Raw genomic sequence first — 23332 nt, forward strand, 5'->3', positions numbered from 1 at the left:
CTCCTCCTCCTCTTCTTCCTCTTTTTTACTATATTGGCACATTTTCCTTCATAGAGTCCCTAAAATGTCCCTCTCAGCTGAGATTTCTAGGACTTGCAGCTGAGCTAATTCCAGATTTCTGGGTTTGGGTGATCCAGAATGATCCCATGCAGTCTTTGTCACCTACCTAGCCTTCCATGCTTGATTAATAGGAGTAAAAATGATTCACTGTAAGTATGCTAAGCTGCAGAGAGCCATGTTCTATATCTGTACAGGGAGACACGAGCCTAGCAGCATCCTTGAAATGTCTGGTAGGTAGTTGAAAAAACATTGGGTTCCATCCTACAAATGAAACAAGAGGCTTCATTTCTTTAATTGCAGTATGAACATGTTTTGCAAATTAATAGTAAATGTGCTGCACAAATGTGAGGCACTGTCTTCATACCTTTCACTTCTATTCAGTCTCTTATGTTTGATGTCATGGATATTGTCCTTTGTCTCCCAGATCTTATCAGTCACCAATGTTTGCCAACCCTTTTGCAAAATATCTCTATTCCATTTCTTTTCCCCATTCTCCCTTCTACGGGTGCCACCATTCTTGTTGAGTTTCTCATCATCTTTTCCTATTTCTCCAACTATGGAAGCTTTTTAATTTTAATTACTTACCCTACCTAAGCTTCTCTTATTGCCGATTCATCATTCATAGTGCCGACAAGTTGATCATAAAACACTTCATTCTCCCCTCAAAGACCTCAGTGACTCCCCGCAGCCTAGCAGAAGTCCACATGGCTTCTTCTGACCATGTAAGACCTTGACCGTCACAGCAACCTTTGAAAACAGCTCTAACTCCTCATTTCATCGGCACTGTACAGCAACTAAACTCTTCCCTAATCTGCCTTGAACTTCTCTGATTTTATGTTTTGTTTAAACCAATTCTGCTGGTCTGAAATGTACCTCTTTCTTTCTGCCTCTGGGAATCCCATCTGTCATTCAAGTCATAACACAAGTCCCTTCTTCTTTGTGAAATCTTCTAAATTCAGTCCAGCCCAAGTGATATTTTACTTCTCCAAACTAGTATACTTTTCCCTAACCCATTCATTTATTTAGTTCTCTAATTCTATGAATATAATTCCGCTTGTTATACAATTTTTAAAACTTTCAACAGTTTTTTTTTCTCCAATCAGATGAGATATTTCATGGGGCAGAGATCATGACTTCTATTACCATCCTCAGGACACGGAGAACTCCTAAAATACTAAACATTAGGATGAAAATCTCTTAAGACAGTTTGTTATAACACTGAATATATGTTAACCTGCTAAAACATTGTTGATTTTTCTATTTTAATTTGTTCTTTTCATTATAAATAAGCCCAATGTCAAAAATGTCAATTTATAGACTTTGACATAGGGATGATTTTCTTTGATATTGACATTGAAGTTGCAGTTCTTAGGTTGCAGTGCATGTTAGGTGGCAGTATGGAAATAGCAGTGTGAGGTTGTTGACTAATTCCTAGATTCTTACTATCTGTGTAAAGGGAAAGGAAGAGAACAGAATTGATTTTCAGGCACAGGAAAATGTCCTGTGACTTATGGGGCTAGGCAAAAGGGAACAAGGATGTCAAATGTTAAAATGAAGTGGCTTGTTGCCAAAAGAAATGCAGAACAGCATTAAGAAGGCCCTGGTTGACCTGAAGAGTGAACTGCTTGTTGTACAAGTTCCTAATGGCTCAGGGCAGGGCTTTCGTCAGTGAAGGAGCTGTCCTTTAACTTCTCCCTCATCAGAAGTTTCCACTGAGTTCTCTGGGCACTTTTTCCTTTTTTTCCCCCCTCCTATGAGAAAAGATCTTTGATATATTTGGAATAAACGGAAAAATAAAATTTACTTTAAGAATGCTTAACATTCAATTTGCTTGTTTATTCAGTAAATTGAAGACTTGGTGGACTAAATACCAATGATAAAATACCACTATAAATATAGCCTTTTAAATCTCATGGGAAGAAAAGCATAATGCAAAATATAAACATAAAACTATTAGAAACTGGACATGGGAATCAGATATTTCTGCATGTGGTTGGAAGCAGGTGGGGTTATTTGAATTATTTCTGTGCCTATTTGCTCAAAATTATACATGTGGATATACGGTTGCTTGGAAAGAATCTTCTGAAGTCAAAATTCCATTTCCCCTACTAATTAGAATTCTTCCTTTCTTCTTTGAGATGTTGGTTCTAAGGTCTCTTTGGTTTCCTAAACTTTAATCACATTTGAGATCTTCTTAATGAACTGATTTAACATTTCCTCAAATTTGTGTCTTTTTACAGCAATGTAGTTCTGGAAATGTTAATCCTGGTCATTGGTTCAATGCTGTCCATTCTAATGAGGGTCTGCTCTGGGGCAGTCACTGTGTGCGGTGGGATAGAAATCATAGCACCACACAACTATAGTGTCAGGAGCAGTGATTTCAATGTAGAGATTCTTTTCTCACAATGATAGTATGTGGAAAACTGAGAGTGCCACATACCAAGGTCATAAATGGTGGACTTCCACTTCCTAGATCACCATGAACCTATGAAAGCCTTGTGAACGCTTTCTTTGTCCTTTGTCAGCCTCGTCTGTTTGTCCTTTTCTAGTGTGTATGCCCTTTTAGAATCAGGGCTTCTCCGAAAGCTCCCTCCCCATTCATTCATATTTCTTTATATAACTGCCCTTTATAATTTTCATACAATGGTCACTAGAGCTTCAATTATAACAGGAATAATGTGTATGGCATGTAACTGTCACACAAAATGAAAGGTGCCATCACAAAGAGAGGAAATAAAACTAACAAATACCAAACAAAAAAAGAGGATGTAGCGTCTGTATCTTTTGTATGACTGGGAAAAATAATGTCATGGATTCTATAAAAAAAGCAATACTATTCATCAGAGAAGAATATAGTATTCAAAGATTAATTTTTTAAAAAAGCATAAGTTCTGTCGACAAGTGGCCCATATGCTTAAAAGAGGACCAAGAGGACAGAAGGCCTAGAAGACTGACCCTCACAGATAACCATGTACCGAAAGGGGAGCTCACAGGAGTCATGGAGGGGTACAGGCTGGGCAGGTCTTCTTATGTTGATTGGGTTTAACTCTACTTTTCTAAGAAAAGGAGAAAAGGGAGCTAACATTTTCTTTTGACAGAAATAGTGTTTCTTTTACTTTATGGAAAAGAAAAATAACTTCTGATAAATTAAAATGTTAAAAAAGATTAAAACTGGTGGACAGGGAATGTGGGGTTAGGATTTGGTTCCAGGTTTTCCTAGAAATAAATTCCATGCCATTCCCATTGTTCCCATTCCTCCCAGGTAGTTGCATTTGGAGAATTTACCTGTCAGGATTACCTAGGTCCTATTTTCTGTTTCAAAGTCACAAACTTGTAATCTTCAGACTCATGGGTCCTTCAGAATTCTACTAGGGGATCAAATATGATGGCAGATGTTCAAAATGCTTAGAAGAAGATTGTTTAGACATAGAATCAAGCCTGATGTGTGGTAGTTAAAATGTAACAGGTGTATCTGAAAAAGAAAAGGAAAGGGAAGAGAAAGGACAGAATCTTCCTTTTAAAAACAAAACCAAAAATCCTCAAAAGTCTAAGTCTACTTAGATCTATGGGAGATGATTCATATATTCACTTAACTGATTATAGAAAATATAGCTTCATTCCTATAGCACATAAATGGTTGAGACAGTTTGGCATGAAAATCATTGCTAAAATTTCTGCAAAAATATACAGCATTTGTTACACTACCTTTAATTAATTATTATTATTTTTTACACTTGGAAGGTGAACATTTTTAATGAAAAGTCAATGGAAAAGAGAACATTTGGCATCGTTACAAGATTTGAAGAAGCAAGCTCCTGTTCTTCCTGCCAAAAAGTATTTAGGACTGATTCCAGCTTTTTCTTTCAGCCAAACACCTATATTTTAAATGTTCCAATATTTTCAATGTTTCAGAGCAAGTATGAAATTACCACCTTGATAACCTGTTACATTTTACTGAAAAATTTTTATATTACTCAAAAAGATTCCTGAGACAGAATGTAATTTTTTTTCTCTGTTATTTGCCTACCTTCTCCTTCACAATTTGGATGGGAGAGAACATTTTGATCACAGTCTGAACTGTTACGGAAAGTTCCTTGGTTCATAACTGAATTAAAAAGAGACTATAAGTGATAGACCAATGTTTAGAGAAGGAAAATAAATTAAGTCTCTAGTAAAATCCCTATAGCACATAGATTGATAAAATAATTTTATTATGTTATAATTTGTGAAGCTAAAAATCTTTTATTTTTATTCTTCTAAGTGTTTGGGTATATTTTTCTCTTATATAAACCACAAGGATACACCAGCTTCCCTGACCATAACACAAACAATTTGGAGACTGTTAAGAGTAAATCAGTAAAATATCCAATTGATTTTTTGAAAAGATGACTCAGAAGGCTTAGAACATTGCTGTCTGCTTTCACTGCCCATTCCAATTGGGCAAGAATATTCAACATTTATTTTCAGGTCTAATTAATTCTTCTCTGTTTGAGTATTGTGAAAAGAATTTCTTCCTTTCTGGTGATGTTGGTTAATCTTAATTGTTGTAACTCACAGGGTTCATAGGCCCAGTGATAACCGATATTGTTAGGCTACACTACTGGACATTTTAATTCAAATGAAATTTTAATTCAAATGAAATTTCATAAGGGAACTCTAAAAACCATCCAGTTTCTAAATGAAAAGGGTAAAGAAATACTTTCTCAGTTATATTTTTATTTAAATATACTTTTCTATTATTTTATTAACAGTTTGGATGAGATGTAATTAAATGGCTTCCAATTTACCCCTTTAAAAGTGTACATTTATGGGTTTTCCGCTTATTCTCAGAGTTGTACAAGGATCATTATTGTCTAAATTCAGAACATCTTAATCCTCTCCCAAAAGAAATCTTGTACCCTTTCCTCTCCCAGGTCCTGTCAACCATGAATCTACTCTGTCTCTATGGGTTTATTTACTCTGTCTCTATGGGTTTATCTATTTTGGATGTTTCATACAAACACAATCACAGAATATGTGGTCTTTGGTATCTGGCTGGTGTATTTAGCACAGTGTTTTCAGGGCTCATCCATGTTGCAGCATTTCTCAATATTTCATTCCTTTTTATGGCTGAATGCTATTTCATGGCATGGATATGTGGCACTTTGTTCTTTCATCAGTTGCTTGACATGTGGGTTTATTGTATTTTTTGGCTAGTGTAAATAATAATGGTAAAAACACTTATGTACACGTTTTCTTTTCTCTCCTTTCTCTTCCTCCTCCTCCTCTTTTCCCCTCTCCTCCTTCTTTCCCCTCCTCCTCCTCCTCCTCCTTTTCCTCCTCTTCTTCTTCTATGAAAACATAGACATATGCTTTCAATTCACTTGGCTATACACCAAAGAGTAGAGTTTCCAGGTCATTTGCTAACTCTATGTCGAACAGTTTGAGAAACTGCCAATTCTTTTTCCAAAGTGGCTGCACCATTTTACAATCCCACTAGAACGTAGGAGACTTCTAGTTTTTCCATGTCCTCAACAATGCTTGAGATTGTCTCTATCTATACTGATGTATCTTAGGGAAAGTAGCCCCACATTATGGTCGTTATATATTCAGAAACTCTGGATTTTCACATCTCTGTTTCTATGAGTTTCGTTCATTCTAATCTCATCTTTGGAAAACTGCAGCAATCTTTTATTTGCTCCTCTCATTGTATCCTCCTTGTGTATGTAGTAGTCACAGTAGGGTTTCAATAATAATAATAATATAAATGTTATTTCAGAAAGCATACATGATAGACTTTTTGCTTTGTTCATTTCCACATCTACAAAAAAACCTATTGATAAAATTTAAGTTCTTTTCAAGCCCTTCGAATTTGGATTTACGTTTCTTTTCATAACATCTCTGTGTTTTGATTTGTATTTTTATTGGTAAAAGATGTTTCTTTGGGGTTACATCTTTTGGACTTTTAGATTAGAACATCAATGAAAGTCAAGCAGCCCTAAGAGGTTACTCAGAGCTAACTCATTGAGTGCCTACTGTGTACAAGAGGTTTTCTAAGTACTTCCCATATGCTCATTCATTTATTCCTCATAAAAACTCTTATGAGGTAGATATTATTACAGACAGTTCATACCCTAGAAGCAAAAAGTGCACAGAGAAGTAACTTGCCTAAGGTCACATAGCTAGTAAGTCATAGAACCAGAATTCCAACCAAAGTATCTGCCCCACATGTATAGCCACCAAACTATCCTGTTTCTCTCTTTTACTTATTGCCTGAAACATATAAAATTTAAAATAAAAGTTAACTACTTTCTGGTGTTCAATATGGCTTAGGGTAGGTTTAAGATATTCATGCTTTTATTAATTATTATATAATATCATTATATACAATAAGAATGCATATTTAAAACCCTATGTTCTTAATTACTAGGGGTTTACAAAGTTAGTTATTCAAAATATAAAAACAGTAGCTTGAGAAAAAAGTACTGGGATTCTTAAGAATAACTTCAAAAAGATTGCTGGGAGCCATTAGCCAAGTAGGTATGACAATTTCCTTGCCAGCGTACCCCATGTTGCTTAGTGGAAGGACTCGTGGAAATAGGACATTTTGCAGTGACATTGCATGTAGTGACCTTGCTCAAGGACCAGGGCGGATTAGGGTGTTCCCGGTTTAGGATAATCGGGTTTAGGGCATTCCCAGTTTAGGGCGTTCCAGGTTTAAGATTATTCCTGCTGGGAATAGGGTGTATCCTGCTGCCTGAGTTCCCCTTGAGTGCTCACGGGATTCAGACACTATTTTTTGGGAGATAGAAGCCCAGTGGAGCTGGATTTGGGCAGAGAATGTGGATTTCCCCAGAACGTGATTGTAGACGGCTGGTGTGAGTTCGGGAATAAAGAGTTGCTGTTTGAATCTACAAGCTGTGTGGTGGCTCGTGATTGTGTGCCCAGCCAGACTGCGGCATTTGTGCCCAGCCAGGCTGCGGCAAAAGATATTCTCAAAAAAAATAATATTGTCTGAACTCTTTACAATAGTCAGTGTCTTATTATTATATCTCCTGGCAGTTGTGTGCTCCTCCTTCCTTCCCCCAACTTTTAAGAACCATCTAACAGAGCACTTTGTGTTTCTGAACATTTACATTCAATTTGTTAAATGTCACTGAGGAAAAATAAAACGGAGAGGACATCAGTTAATAACGTACTTTTACATTCCGTCATCCCATGCATGGTTCTGTGTCTCCCCATGTTGACCTAATTTGCCATGACAGGAACATGGCCCTGGTTTCAGAACATTCCAACTGTAGCAATCACTAAACCTTATTGGGAATTTTTGCCCCCTTAGCAAATTGAATTAGATTGCTTTTCTCAGGACCATTTGAGATGGGTATTTATGAACAAGGGGGTATGGTATGATGGAGCGTGGAGCTGTGGCTCTTTTATTACAAATATACTGAAGCATAATGTGAATGTTTTCCATTACAGAGGGCCTGATTTTTACTTTTAAGGTAGATTTGAGGAGAAAAATATTAGAAAGCATATTGTATAACGCCTACCCGCTTTGTCACCTTAGACACTCTTTCTCTAATTTTCTCAACTCTAAATGAGGATGACGATGATGATAAGAATAACATCTACATATAATAATAATATCTGTATTTCAAGGTTTATCAGACAACTAGCTGAGGAGTCTTTCCTAAGTGAAGCATTTGGAACAGCATCCAGCATTCAAAAATATCAATTCAAAGTATTATAAATTTTACTTTAACAGTATTGGAAAAAAAAGTCATTCTATATTCCTAAGAATAAATAATTTAAAACTTGTTTTGACTGCTCAGAAACAATATATGGACTGTATTATACTTCTATAATAACTTACGATGCACCAGGGCTGGATCATAGGTGTGTAATTCATATTCATGTCTCAGGGTTCACTAGCCCACTGGTAAAGTATCAGTTCATCAAAATTAAAAGTTGAGTTTTAATAGTGCCCAGACCCTGCCTGACTGACCCAGGTTGTCAGCTCCCAGGTTTTTACATGTCTTCTGAGAGCCCCTGGTGTCAGCCTATGGCCCTGTGTGTGTGGGGTGGGGTGAGGTGTGGTGGGGAGAGGGGTTCTAAATAACATTACTATGATATGCCAAGAAGTGGACCTGGAGACAAGAGCAGCAGATTCACATTGGTTTTCTGTTTGTTTGTTTTGTTTTGTTTTGTTTTAACCTCAGGATGCTTTTTCACACTTAAAACTTAGTTGGGATTCCAAAGAGCTTTTGGTTATGTTGGTGCTGGGGATTGAACTCAGGGCCTCGTGCATGTTAGGCAAGTGCTCTACCACTGAGCTACATACCCAGCCCTGATATTTTTTTTTAATAGAACATAAAACTGAGAAGTTTCAAAAATATTTACATATAAATTCATCTTAAAATATCAATATAGTTGATCAATCTCATTTTGGGAAGGGGTAGAATAATGGTTACCAGAGTTGGGAAGGGCAGGTTTACTGGAGGGCAATGAAGAGTATATAGCTAATGGGCATAGTGGTACAGGTGGATTGGAGGGATAACTTCTTCTTTATTTGTTGTCTTTAGGTATACATGACAGTAGGGTGTATTTTGACATATTATATATATATAGTGCAACCATTACAATTTGATGCCANAGCAATCCAATCCAATTAGGGTCCCATTCTTGTGGTTGTACATGATGCAGAGTTTCACTGGTCATATATTCATACATAAACATAGGAAAGTTATGTCCAAGTCATTCTACTATCTTTCCCATTCCCATCCTCCTCTTCCCTTCATTCCCCTTTGTCTAATCCAATGGACTTCTATACTTCACCTCCCTACCCTCCCTTGTTATGGAGGGATAACTTCTAATGTTTTGTAGCACAGTAGGCTAACTATAGTTGACAAGAATTAACTGTATATTTCAAAATATCTAGTAGAGAAGATTTTGAATGTTCCCCACACAAAGAAATGATAAATGTTTGAAGTGATGGATATGTCAGTTACCCTGATCTAATCATTACAAATTATATTCATGTATTAAAATATAACACTGTACTCCATAAATATGTACAATTATTATGCATCAATTAAAATTTTTAACAAATGAACCCATTACATGTTAACATAAACAACCTATTTTCTTTTTAAAAATCCCAATGTTTTCTGAAACACTTTCCTCCCAAATTTAGAAGAATAGCTTTACTTAATATTTTTGCAAATGCCTGGTTTAATAGAAGAAAACTAGATTCTTATTTTTTTTCCTACATTCAGAGTTTTGAGTCATCACACGTGTGGCTTCTGGAAAATTTGACTGTGTACTTGCAACAGATCAAGAGTGAGAAAGGCAAACTCTGTGTTAGCATTATGAGAATGTCTTGGTCTTGCAAGTCTGGAAGGGGCTCAGACTTCACTTTGAGAACTTCCTGCTTGAAGCTCAGGCACTGACTGTACAGGGAGATCTCAGGATACACCGGGAAGGAAAGCTGCCCTTGCCAGTCTGGGCATCTGTGGGAAGAACATAGCAAGAGTGATCTGGGAGAGGCAGGGGTAGGTACAGTGGGGATGAAGTGGATCTGTGGCCGATGGCTGTGGGACAGACCTCATGAGACCAAATGCCAGGTGATGTCCCTGTCACATCCCTGGGCTTCTTGGCATCTTCAGGAGCTGGTAAGCTGGGGCTTGGCCAGCAATTCCCAGGCAGTCAAGATTTACTGCTGGAGGACAGTGACAGACCTGTGTGTGGATTCCCCTGCCTCCTCTGGCAGGAGGCCTCTTAGATTCCACTTCTCCATGTGCCCAGTTGCCCTCTGGGAGAAAAGAAGTGTGTGTAGAAGAAATTAGGCAGGTTGGATATTTATGTAAAACAAGTCTAGGTTGCCTACAAGAGAAATGCAAGTGGGTAAATGAACAGGAAATAATGGATTGAACTACTAAATGTAATTTTTGTTTCTTTTTTACTACCCAACATTTTGAGAACTTATAGAATGAGAGGAGACAGAGAAAACAGACAATCCCCCACTCACAATGGTTCAATTTATGATTTTTAACTTAATGAGGAAGTAAAATTGATGTGCATTCAGAAGAAACTGTACTATGAATTTTGACACTTGATCTTTCCAGGGCCAGTGAAATGTGGTATGACATTCTCTCATGATGCTGGGCAGCATCATAAGGGGAAATAGACAGCACTCTACAGTGTACTGTATGATGTTTGGTAGGTTATGTGTATTAGTTGTACTTTCACCTTCCCCTATTTGCAAGCTTCTATAGGTTTACCAGGGTGCCATACCATTGTACATTAAGGAACAGCTCCGTAAAGGTGCTATATTCTCTTCATATTTGAGTGAAATGTGCTTAAGCTAGTAACTGCACAACAGGTCAAAATAAACCCACAAAGCCCGTAAGAGGAAAAAGACATGGCACTCCTTTCTCTATTACCATCACCTCTTCCTATGTCTCCATGTTCAAAATATTTCACCTCTCGCTAGCCCCCAACATGATCCTCATGTATAACACCTTTTGTACACAGAGCCTGCAAAGTTTGATGGTCTGTTAACCTTTTACCAAAATTTCTGAGTTGCTAGTAACTAGATCATTCAACTTTGCAGTATCTATGTGGGTATGTATAATTTTAAGAGTAGTTCTATTTGAATTCTTCAAAATTTTATGTGTCTTAAGACAAGGGCCCCGAAGTTATTATAGATGAAATAAGAAGTTTGGGTTTTTTTCCATGTTAGTCTTCTTACTTCATTAATTTTCTGTATGCAATGCTTGCATAATCTGCTGTGATACATGCTGTACCCTTGTTCTCTCTGCTTGTGAGGGGAACTTCTTAGGGATAGAGCAATGGGCTTCCTCACTCAATGGTTCCTTTGCACATGGTTTTCACCCATGTGGTGCCCCAGCTGGATGTCAGGAAGAGGGTGAGAAGGGAGGCTGGCTCCCTGTTGCGGAGTGGCAGAGGGATGGCTGCCTACCCTAATCTAAGGTCCCTAGTTGCTACACTCTCCCTGTGTCTTCCCTACATGCCATCTACAGCTTTGTAAATAGTATATTGAATGTTCCTCTCATTGTGCAGTAAGCCTTCCGTACCCACCAGGACCACGGCTAGAGTTCCTAGATGTCTTCAGTATATCTAACCAGTTTTCCCAGGAGTAATAAAGCCCCTCTCATTTATAAGGTTGCACCTAGAACCCAGAATCTGCAATGATTTGTAAGTAAAAGGTACCATTTGATTCTTAAATCTGGAATTTGTACAATGAACAACATAAAACCAGAGAAATAGGAATCCCTAGACCAAATTTGGGGGCTTGTGTTTGTTCAAGTTCTTTCCTCCCTCTCTTTCGTCTTTTTTTTCCTCTCTCCCTTTCTCCCTTCTTTCCTTCCCAAACATGAATTTCAACCTGACAAACTACATTCCAATAATCCTGGGTAGACTGGCAATAATAAAAGAGCTTTGAGACAGTTAATTTCATAGAAAAACTTCTCTCTCTCTCTTTCTCCTCTCTCTCAGACCAAGACCAAGACAGGGCTTTTAAGACAGTTCTTTCTTATCTGGGATGATGGCGGTGCAGTGGCTGCAGTATTTCAAAGGTCAAGCCGAATACATGGTGGAAAGCTGATGAAAATAGGTCTTGAGTTAAATGTGGGTACAACTAGTGTCATAGAACAGTAATTGAGAAGAATGGGGTTTTGGCTAGGAGCCTCTGAAGTTTACGGTCAGTTAAAGACAGTGAAATCTGCTCAGGAGAATTCTGAGTTTGATTTGGCTTACAGCAGAGAAAGCATCATATCAAGTTCATCATCCCTTAAATAAAGAGCAAGCATTAGATCTGAGGCTAATATTATAACTGAGACTGTGTAAAAGCTATCTTGAATATTACATGAAGATGGCTGTCAAGATAACTGCGTATTCAATAGCACATCAAGAACTTTCTTATTGACAGGATAAAACCCTGGGACCGAAGCCGATGCTGGTGTGAGATGCTGCTTTGCATGTGCTTGGAATGATTCTGCCAAATGCATTGCACTTTGCATTGTATTTTATAAGGAAATTCTTATTTTTCTTAGAAAGTGCAGCAAAAAACGGTCAAAATATAGAAGCTTAACATATACTGCCTCTGGATGGGAACACTGAATACCTAAAATAAAGATCTCATCTACAGAGACTATTTCACTGCCAATAATTTAGTCAGTCACCAAATTCTCTAAGAGTTGCTTTTCTGTAGTTATTGAAAAGTGTACATTAAGCCCTGGGCTTTGTTTCACATCTCCAATATCAATCTGAAGCATTTGCTTTCATGACATTTTGATCTGAGCCCACTGCTGAATTTCAGAGAAGTCTTCCAGCTCTGAGTCAGAGGCCTGGCACTTCCCTCAGACTCACTTTCCAGTTATTAAATCCTACCAATCGTTCAACCCACACACAAATGACAACTTCTTAGGAAGATATGCCAGATCCCCTAAGTCCAAGCTAATTGCCCCTTTACAATTTTTTTTAAACCATAAAATATCACATGTACCTCTCTTTTACCTTTATTTGCTTCTATATTGTAATATAGGAATAATAAGCATTCTTACAGCAGCTTCTGATTTTCCCCTGCCTTTTAAAAACAATCCAGGCCTAGCACTGTTAAAATCCTAATTAGGATTTTTGAATAAATGAATTAGATTTAGTAGCTATTTTTTAAAAATTAATATACACCTAAGTATTATGCGCAATGATATTAAAATGTTTACAGATAGACCTTAAGTATTAAGCGTGCCACAGACAGAATAACTAAAAAAAAGATGCTTTCCCCCCAATCTAACTTTAAAAGAAAAAGCAATTTGGAATACACACACACACACACACACATATTAGAGAGAGTGATTTCCTTTACTACTTGAAAAAATTTTCAGAGAAAGTACGACGAAAATTTTGAAGTTTAAATAGACTGTTTCATGGAAAGGAAGCTGCCTTTGAATTGCATTTATTTTCAACAGGTTGGGGGAACTTAGAATTTGTGGATGATAACACAGATGAGAAAATTCTGACTGGGAACAGTTTCCTTGTTTGAAACCACTCTTTGGTGCAGGGTTTTCATGCACAGCATGCAAATGTGTGTCATGTTCATAAATCCAATCACAAATGATGGTTTTACGACCAAACTGTATTTCTTCCAAACAAAGTGGCGGTAATATTTTTAAAAATCTGCAAGCCCTTTGAGAGTCTTCAAAAAGAATTTCATCATCTTTTCTCATTGAAGTGAAGATATTTATAACTGAGAGGATGCTGTATTGCCACAATGGGGAAGAATTGCTTTCCCCACCTAAAATATAGCCACCAATAGTGTACATGTTTTGCATTTAGCATTCAAAATATATGAGGACCAAGATCTAAGTAGATGCAGTAGGATCTAGAAATTAGCCTAAGTCAGCTCTGGAGACCAGATTTAGGGAGGACTGTAAATCATACCCTTGGAAGAGAACATTACTATTCAGAATACTCTAAAATGTACTATGGATAGGAATCCTATTTGTAGCCCAAACGTTTTATCAGAGTCTGCAGTTCCATAAAGTTGTGCTACTCAGGAAGCTATTTTAAGATTTTTTTTGGTAAACATTGAAGTTCTCTGAGGTCTACAGGTCTATACAGGTTTTCATAAAGACTAAACCTAGAGACTGAAGAATATCCTTTTCTGAAGGACTTCATTTCCTTATAGAAGATAAGTTTCATCATTTTATTTTCCTAATAGTCCTGTGAAAAGCCATATTGTATATGCTCACCATAACTTCCAGAAATACTTAAACCAGAATTCCAAAGAGCTCATGGTGGTCTCAGCACTTCAGCAAAGGACATTGTGAAACAATATTTTGGAAGATCTCCTCATCTATCTATTGACCAATGTAAACCTCTGTCTTCACCAGCAGCATATGATTCGGATGAGCTCTGTTGTACATAACAGCAGTGACTTGAAGTCTCCTCTCTGGGGCTGATAAAACTGCAGAATAATAATGAAGATCATGGGAGAGTGGGTTCTGGCACTGGCTCTGAAATTCACTTTGAAATGAACCTTCCTCACCTAGACTGTGCTTCCTTCATTCTGTAAGTGAAGGTCTGAGCCCGCTCCCCACCTCTGGAACAGTTATGCTGTGTTTAGTTGCCATATTGGTCAGAGTGTTCTCTCATTCATTCATCCAGAAGATACTTTGTGAACATCCATTTTGGGTCAGGCAGGCCTCCTCATGCCGTGCCAGCCTGGTGCATGCAACTGAGGCCCTGTCCTCATGGGGCTTACAGTTAGTGGGAAAGAGAAGCAATACACAAAGAAATTACAAATTCTAGAATAAGTGCTATGAAGAAGGGTTTATGTTAAGTGTATTATCATAGGAGTTGTTTCTGACAATATGTATCATCTATGTTATGTCATGTATTTTATTTGAAACTAATTCTTTACTTTGGGACATTCAGAGAGTAGTATCTCAATGATGAAAGGGGTTTTCTTGGCCTATTATTATTATTACTATTATTATTAATTATTTTTGTGTATGGGGGATTGATCTTAGGAGCACTTGACCACTGAACTACATCTCCAGCTCTATTTTGTATTTTATTTAGAGACAGGTTCTCCCTGAGTTGCTTAGTGCCTTGCTAAATTGCTGAGGCTGGCTTTGAAACTTGCGATCCTCCTACTTCCGCCTCCCAAGCCACTGGGATTACAGGCATACACCACCATGCCCAGCCTTCTTGGCCTATGGATATATCCATTTGCTTTGAGTTTTGCCAGGAAGTGCCATAGGAGCCCTCCATGTGAACCCCACGTGTGCTACAATAGTCTCTGTAGTCCAAACACCAAAACCCTGCTTGATTCCATTTGAGAAATGCAAATCTCTGAGAATAACTTCTAGGATTGCTTAGAAATAAACTTTCAAGATCCTTGGATTCTTGAAAAAATCAGGGAAGAATACCTTCTGTTAACCAATTAATCAATTCTTTTACAAGGCAGTAAAGAGAAAATGTTTAGAATTCTAGGTGGCAGAAATAATTCACAGGGATTTTCAAAAATATCCTTTTTTTTGTTGTTGTTTGCTACTCAAAGAATGGTAAGCAGTAATGAAATAGAACTCACCTCTTTTCTCAGCTCTGTTGCTGAGGTCTCCTTCTCTCCCTGCCCTTCTCTCTCCATTCAGGAGACAGGATGGCATGGCCACTACTGAAGAGATGGTCGTTCAAAATTGCCCGGAAGACGACAATGTCATCCCATTACAACTAAGAGGAGGTGTTCTTCTTCTCTAAAGCAATACTGTATTACGTGTACATTGTATTCAAAAAGAAAACAAGACATAAGAACTTTATGGAGTGTTTCATTTTTTTTTCCTCCTTTGCTACAGTTTATAGTTTCTTCTGGGATGAAATGGTCAAGGCCTTGTGGTGCCAAGTTCAAAGGTGATTACTGATAGTTTACCAAGCTCCTATTTTTTTCAGATACAAACATCAAAGACTTTTGGCCTGTAGGGCAGGACTTTTCAGTGGTCCCCAAGTTTAAGGCTCAGTGAACCTGACTCATGGATCTATTAGGGCTTTATAGATCTTCAAGGGCACATTTGGCTGTTGTTCTGGAACTGTATTCACTGTGTGAGTAGAGGGTGTTACAGGAAACCAGCATTTGAATCCCCATGGGTAAAATGGTTGATGTCAACTTTTCAGCTTACCCTCACCTCCGGAACACTATTTCAAGCTCTTTGTAGACCCAGTGTTAGCCTGGAGGTGATAGTCAAGTGCTTATTCTTAGTAGTATTTGTGTCAACATACACTCTTAGCTGTGGACACACATCTTGTTTTCTCTTCTACTGATGTATTTGCCTTCATTGGAGAAAGTTATTCTTGCTGATTCTACCCTTACTCCATTAGTATCCTTAAAGACTCCAGGTAAGATAGAGGAAAATACAGAAATTAAATATCCTGGTACAAAAAACTCTGATATTCTGGTCTCATGTTCTTTGAAGTCATCCATTGTTTCTCTATTATACTTCCACAGTTTAAGTCATATTTTATTGAAGAACTGTTTATTCCTATCACAACTGAAATGATTGTGCTCTATATGATCATTCTCAGATTGAGGGACAATTTCTTGATGGACAAGTTGGGATATCAAATACCAGTCTGCATGAAAGACTATACCTGGGGGGTAGGGGTAGAGGCTGGGAGGTAGGAGCTAGAACTGGAGACATACACATAAGATGTAAGTGTTGGTAGGGAGGCCAGGAAATAAAATGATAATTCATTTGGAGACTCAAGCATGAGAAAACATCAGTCATGAGATTTTGAGGTAGGTCAGGGATCAAGAATAAGGAATCATGGACAAGGAGTCCAGTGTGAGAGGTCCACTTGTATGTACTCCCCTTAAGTGGAACAGGAGAGAAACTTGAGAGTCATACCATCTTTATAAAGGGAAAGCTGATGTTCCCTAAGTGGTATTTTTCAGTTAATTTAAAAACATTTTATAAAAGACTGACTTTAAATATATACATATACACTCACATTTTTATTTTGAGGTAATTTCTTTTTTTTTTTCCTTTCCTTTTTTCTTTTGGATGCTGGGGATTAAATCCAGTGCCTCATTCACGTCCAGCATATGCTCTACCACTGAGCCTCACCCCCAGCCTGAAATGGTTTCTAATTGATTGCAAAGTTATCAAAACACCTCCTGTGTATCTTTCACTCAGATTCACCAATATTTAACATTTCGCCAATTTGTTTTATAATTGTGTGTGTGTGTGTGTGTGTGTGTGTGTTTGTGGTCATATACATATACCAAAATTTTTGAAAATAATTTGGAAACATCATACCATTGTACCTCTAAATATTTTCTAAGAGTAAGAATAAGTGTATTCACTTACACAATGATAGAAGAAATTATTAAGATCAGAAAAATTAATGCTGATTACAATATCATTTTCTAACACATCTAATTCATGAAATTTCACAGATTGCCATCCTTCAGGACAATTTTTTTCCCTCTAGTCTAAGATCCAGCTTGATATCATGTATTGAAATTTAGTTTTCATCTCTTTCTATTCTTTCCCCAATTTTATTTGATTTTTAATTAGGGAGAGGCCAACTTTTAACTTTGATATACTGAAACTTACAGAAAAACACAAAAATAAAGAACTTCCTCTTTTGAACTTCAGAATATATCCTTTGCCCAGATTCACCAATTGTTTATATCTATTCCCCCCAACCCTTTCTCTCTCTCATTTTGTAACTAGAGATAGGTATATGCATATTTTTCCTGGATGGGAGGTCAGATGAGATGAGCCAGACTTATGTGAAACCAAAATTAGAAGCACATTATGATCTCTGGGAGAATTCTTATTTATTAAGATATATTTTACAGCCAGGGATGGTGATGCATGCCTGTAATCCCAAAGACACTGGAGGCTGAGGCAGGAGGATCAAAGTGCAAAGCCAGCCTCAGCAACAGTGAGGCTCTAAGCAACTCAGTGAGACACTGTCTCTAAATAAAACACAAAATAGGGCTGGGGATGTGGCTCAGTGGTTGAGTGCCCCTGAGTTCAATCACTGGTCCCTATCCCCACAAAAAGATATATTTTTTACATATGATTTTCAATATTCTTCCTCTTTTTCATGAAATACTTTGAACCAAGTAAGCAACTAAACAGAAACAGAAACCCAGGGCTAAGTTGGATAGTGGATCCACAGAGTGGCCATGTCGTTCAGACTCTGCCAACTTGTGGACTGTGAATTACAGGTTGCAGGAAGGTAACCTTAGAGCTTTAGAATGCTTCTATGAAAGAGACTTTTGGGACTTTTTTTTGGTATATTAAAACTTCTCCAGAGTTAATAAATAAATTCATGAAGTCAGAGAGGACACAGAGTCTCAGTGTGAAGCAGTTGAGCAAAGATTCAACACTTTTTGTGTCTAGTCACGGTCTCAATTAAACTCCGGGAGTCTCAGTTTAAGCAGGCTTCTTCAAGAAGGTCATTTTCTATTGCTGACAATAGATGGGAGGCCTTTGGAATACTGAAGATTCAGCAGATACTGTATTTGGCATGTGCTAATTTACTGGAACTATATGATCTGTTCCCATCAAGAAACTTTTGGATTTGTCACCAGGCTGCTTCAGATAAGCTAATTCCCTTCAGCAAGGCAAACTAGGAAGTCATTTATGTAAGCAGAGATTCATTTTAGACTGACTCTCTTCTCTGAGATGGAGGCCAAGGACTTGAAGGAATGAATCCACTGAGTGCAACACGCTGAGTCAGACACCAGTGAAACAGTGGTCAGCACATAGTTGGTGCTCAAGTTAGCCTGGTTGAAGTCATAGTCTGATGTTCTGTCAACTTTAAATCTGCTTCCAGATTTTTAAGAGGCTAAAAATATTGGATTTGGTAGGGTATTAATTGTTTCTCTTAATGGCTTCTTATTTTACATTTTTCACAGTTTGTGAAGTTAAAGGGGAAGAAGTTAAAGGAGCTGAAGCCTTTGCCTGCCTAACCTCAGTTACTTTTTTAATGTTTTATGATTTGGGTCATTTTTATTCCCTGGCACTTTTTTCTCCCCCAGAGTATTTGTTTATTTTTTTCACTTCTTTTTCTAGATTTTTATTTTTTATGTATCTTTTACTTTTCATAATGAGGCTATTAAAGTTTGAGTCAAACATTTCATGAGAAAAATCATGTAAATAGGAAATACATTTCTGCAGAACCAGATTAAATCTTCTACCTTTTATGTCCCTATAGCACCTCTAAGTTCTTGGTCCAGACTTATTAATGATGATATATACAAATCAGCAAGAGCCAGCTGAGGGCTATGGAAATGGCAGGCCACCAGGGCAGGAACTAATGGAGTCTTTTCCTGACTGACCTACCCTATTATTTTACATAGAAAACAACTTTAAAGTTGAAGACTATTTGGTCCTATGGAGCTATGGTATCTTTTCTAGGGAGCAGTTCTTACATTCAGAGCCAAAGAGAGATTTGCTTCGATTTACCACCCAGGGGAAAGGAGGCTGAAATCTTCCCCTGTACACTTCCTAAATAGTGAACACTGTCACCAATATTTAGCTTTCTAAAATGCCAGATGCCATTCTGATGTAAGAGTAAATACGGAACAGCACCTGTCTTCATGTTGAACCCTACAAAGATTTCCTTAATATTCTAAACATTCCTGCCCGAAGTCTTACATTGTTAGGATTCATCACGGCCATTAAGATATAGCATTAGGCAAAATTCAAAACAATGGCAAGACCACAGACTACAAAGATATTCCTGAAGTTTAAACACCCACATTTCATGGTTTTATTTCAAAGACATAAAGGACATGTATTTGAACAATCTTGGACACAATACATTTGAACAATCTTGGTCCCTGTGAAGTTGGAATCTTAAAAAAAGGGAGTTCCATGATTACCCCATATGTTGCCAGAGAACACAGTGTAGTTTCAAGCAGCTATCAAGAGGATTATTGGAAAACCTTCAAATAACTTATCACAAATATGTAACTGCTATCACCTTTTTTTTAATGTGGGATAGAAAATGGGAACCAGTGGTACCCCAAACAAGAAAACAAACGAGCAGCAACAAAACCAGAAAACCAGTATGTGTATAATGCTGTTTGGAAATTGCATTCTGGAAAGTGTAGTCATTTGTGGAGCAAGATTCATGGTTAGCAATAAAGCAGCTGCATCAGTTAGGCAAATGTGCAGCGACACCATCACCATCATAGCCACCAAGAAAGATCATAGTCACCTCAGGGACATAATCAGGGATTAGGCCTGTATGATGGTGGACAGAACACTTTTGATTGAGGTGCAAGGGGCATGGGACTGTGGTTCTTGAATGAATCTCCCATTCTAAACAGCATTCTTCCCTGAGGGCATTAGAGGTAGAAAGATGATATATAGATAGATACATAGATAGACAGATAGATATAGATCATAATTAATCAAAAGATGAGTGTTGTCTACTAATTGTTCTAGGTCAACTTCACTACCTGGCTTCTTTGTGCAATATAAATTTGATCTGTAAAAAAGTGGATGAGTTCTTTTCCCTTGGGTAGTTGTCAGAAAAGGCTAGGTTTAAATATTTGATAGAGGTGAATAAATAGTTCCTGTCTAGTGTGTACTTGATTTAAGAAAACCTCCATATTTTCACTCTTACCCATGGAGAGAGAAGTACCATGGATAAATGCATTTGGGAAAGTTGGAATTACATTAGCTTTATTTCTAAGACATGTTTTTTTACCACACAATTCTAACTAAACTTTCTCTTGGCATCCCTAATTTTAGAATCCAATTTCCTACAAAAATTAAAGAAAACCAAAAGAAATAATTTTAGGAAACCATATGGTAGTAAAACTCTTTGTTGATAGTACGTGTGTGTGTGTGTGTGCGCCTGAGCATGTTGTGTGTGTGAGAGAGAGAGAGAGAGAGAGAAAGAGAAATGGAAGACTTTACTGTCACCAAAATCACTTCCTAACTTGTATCTAGCTAATCTACCTATGAAAATATGTGTCATATTTGTACTGAAGGATGGAGAATTCCCTCTACGGTGAATTTCCTCTGTGTTCATGTACTTCGTGGTCAGGGTTTATAAAACAAGATCTGAAAAAAAATGCCTAGAAGTTCCTTCTAAATAGAGAGTCCTAGTCAAAAATATACACAATAGAAAGAGGAGCAAAGTAATTTATATTGAATGCAAGGATAAAATTTGATATAAATGCAGAAAGACATCTTTGCGTATATACAAGAATAAACAAGCATGTATTTAACATTAGGTAAAGTATATATAGACTTCTAAATAATGATATTTACAGTTAAACTTTTAAAATGAAAATATTTCTTCCTTATATAAAAACTCTTATTAACACCCTTGATATAATGAACTACAATCAGGCTTTTTTCCTATTGCTTTGTTCGTAATCTAGGAGAGAAATGCTTTGAACATTTTCAGAATAAAATCTACAAGTTAGGTGAATCAAATAGTGAAAACAGCAAAATGATATGTAGGTAAAGAAATAGCAGATTGGTGACCACTAATGTTGATAATAATGATGATAATAATGCAAAGAAGGATTTGTTATCTTCTTTCCAATTATTCACGAGTCAAGAAGGTGACTGAAGTTGGCAGCACTTTGAAGATTCTAAGTGATCAATGCCTTCTGACACAGGAGAGACTTAGCAAATAAATTTTTCTTCTGTTAATCTTTTTGATATGGAGCTTTATGACTCATTGTGATTTTAAAAGTGATCTCTTTTTTTCCCTCATCCTATACATTTTGAAAATAAAAATATGAATTCTATCTGACCCTACTTTATCTCTTTAGTTCTGTGTTTCCTCCCAAGTTGGACCTAATGTTTTTACCACCCATTTTCCACGCTCAGTCAAATGCAATCGTAGCAACAACAACAACATCAGAAATGAAATTGACTGGTACTTAAATTGTAAACCATTTTCCTCTACTCTATTCAAGGTTTTCACATACTCAAAAATGTGAAATTGATAGGCTGGTGTTAAACTTTTTTTTTTTTAAATATGGAATCTAGATTTAGAAAGGTCAAGTGAGATTGTCTTAGTTCAGAGGATGAATCAATTATAGAACAGAAGTGAATTTCCTAGTTATAGCTCCAAAGAGAGTGAATCACAATCTCAGAGTGGTTTGGACCTGGAGTGAGTCCTGAGCCTTCCTCTGCCACCATCTCTTGAACTATGCACAAGCTTAAGTCCTTGAATGGAATGAATGCTAAGGTGCTCGTGGTTTGAAGCATGTCAATGAGAGAATTTGGCAGGATAGAGACCCTAAATGCAATTTCTTACTTTGTCGTGTATTTAAATTACTCAAGACTGGTTTACAGAGATCAGTTTGGAGAGTGTTTTAACTTACAGTTCAGATCAATTGATTTGTATAATTATACAAATCAATGATTGCTTTTTCTCTGTGAATTAGTCTTTGTCTGGATACACTTAAATTTCAGGGACTCCCCTCGAAGTACTCTACATTCATAAGCCAGCCAGATCTTAGATCCAGCCTCAACCAAAGTGAAAATTCCATTGTCTTAATTGGAGAGTTTAGGGGCTTTTACTGAATACTGGACTATTCACAGGTAACATGTAAGAGAGAGTAATGAAATGCTAAATTTGTATTTGAGTGAATTGTTATTTAGGTACATTCTTATTTAGTAGATTATTCTTTATCCCACAAACAATATTCAATGCCTTATACACTCTTCCCATTTTGGTTTGTTAATGTATCAAGGCTTATGTACATGCAGGTACATATTTACATATATAAGTCATTTCTATATTACTACTTTAAAACATTTTTCTCAGTATTCCAATGCTTTATTTATTTATTTTGGTGGTGCTAGGGATTGATCCCAGGTCCTTTTTCATGTGAGGCAAGCACTCTACAAACTGAGCTATATCCCCAGTACTCCAAAGCTTTATTTTGATATATATGTTTTGTTCTTTTTATTAAAACATTTTGCAAGCACTTGTCTAAGGTGCATGAGGCCTTGGATTTGGTCTTGGGTTTAGTTCCCAATATTAATAAAATATGTGTATGTATACATATATATGTATATTTACACATACATATATATGTATGTGTATATATTTACAAATATATATGTATATATACACATATATGTATATGTATATGCAAACATGTAGTTTACAAGTTAAGTTCCCACTTTCACCTCTTTGATGTAGAATAATTTTTTTCATGGTACCCATCTCTTTAACATGAACTGTCATTGAGGATGACATTATTTTATATTTGCCTTAATTTTAGTTTATCATATTTCCCTCTAACAAATTGTTTAAAAAATTGAAATATTTTCCATAATTTTAAGTGACCCTTCAGTTTAAGGTTTATAGCAGTAATATAATGAAGCATTCCCTTATTCATTACAGTGAAACTATTTAACATTATTCCATTTTAGAAGTAGTTTCTAGTAGTATAAACTGTAACCTAAGCACTGTTATCTGCATTCACTTTAAGAAAAATTACTTGGTAAGTACGAAGTAATTAAGCAATAAGACATGACAGGCATTGCATTTTGGGGGAATTATTATACATCTCAGATGTCTTGAGAGGTTCAGGCCAAAGGCTGAATGGCTTCAACCACCCAAGAAGACTAATAAACCCTTAAGAAATGCACCACCTGTCATATCTTATTGCTATTATGAAATGGAAATCAAGAAACCAAAACAGGGGGAAAAGGTTAAATCTGCGCCCTTGCTGAGGATTACTTACATGACTATGACATCACTGACAGTTCTA

The 23332-nt window shown here is 36.9% G+C and overlaps 1 long non-coding RNA gene and 1 other non-coding gene across 2 annotated transcripts in view; one reads left to right on the top strand and one right to left on the bottom strand.

Annotated features, from left to right (window-relative positions):
• The window catches only part of LOC125616317, a 260518-nt gene that overhangs the window by 173176 nt on the left and 64010 nt on the right, over window positions 1-23332 (top strand). The gene's annotated exons all lie outside the window — the stretch shown is intronic.
• On the bottom strand, window positions 8311-8385 carry Trnav-aac. Its single transcript has one exon. It is a non-coding gene; the product is annotated as a tRNA-Val (tRNA).

This window comes from Marmota marmota, unplaced genomic scaffold, assembly GCF_001458135.2.
Source record: "Marmota marmota marmota unplaced genomic scaffold, marMar, whole genome shotgun sequence".
In the NCBI taxonomy this organism is placed as follows: Eukaryota; Metazoa; Chordata; class Mammalia; order Rodentia; family Sciuridae; genus Marmota; species Marmota marmota.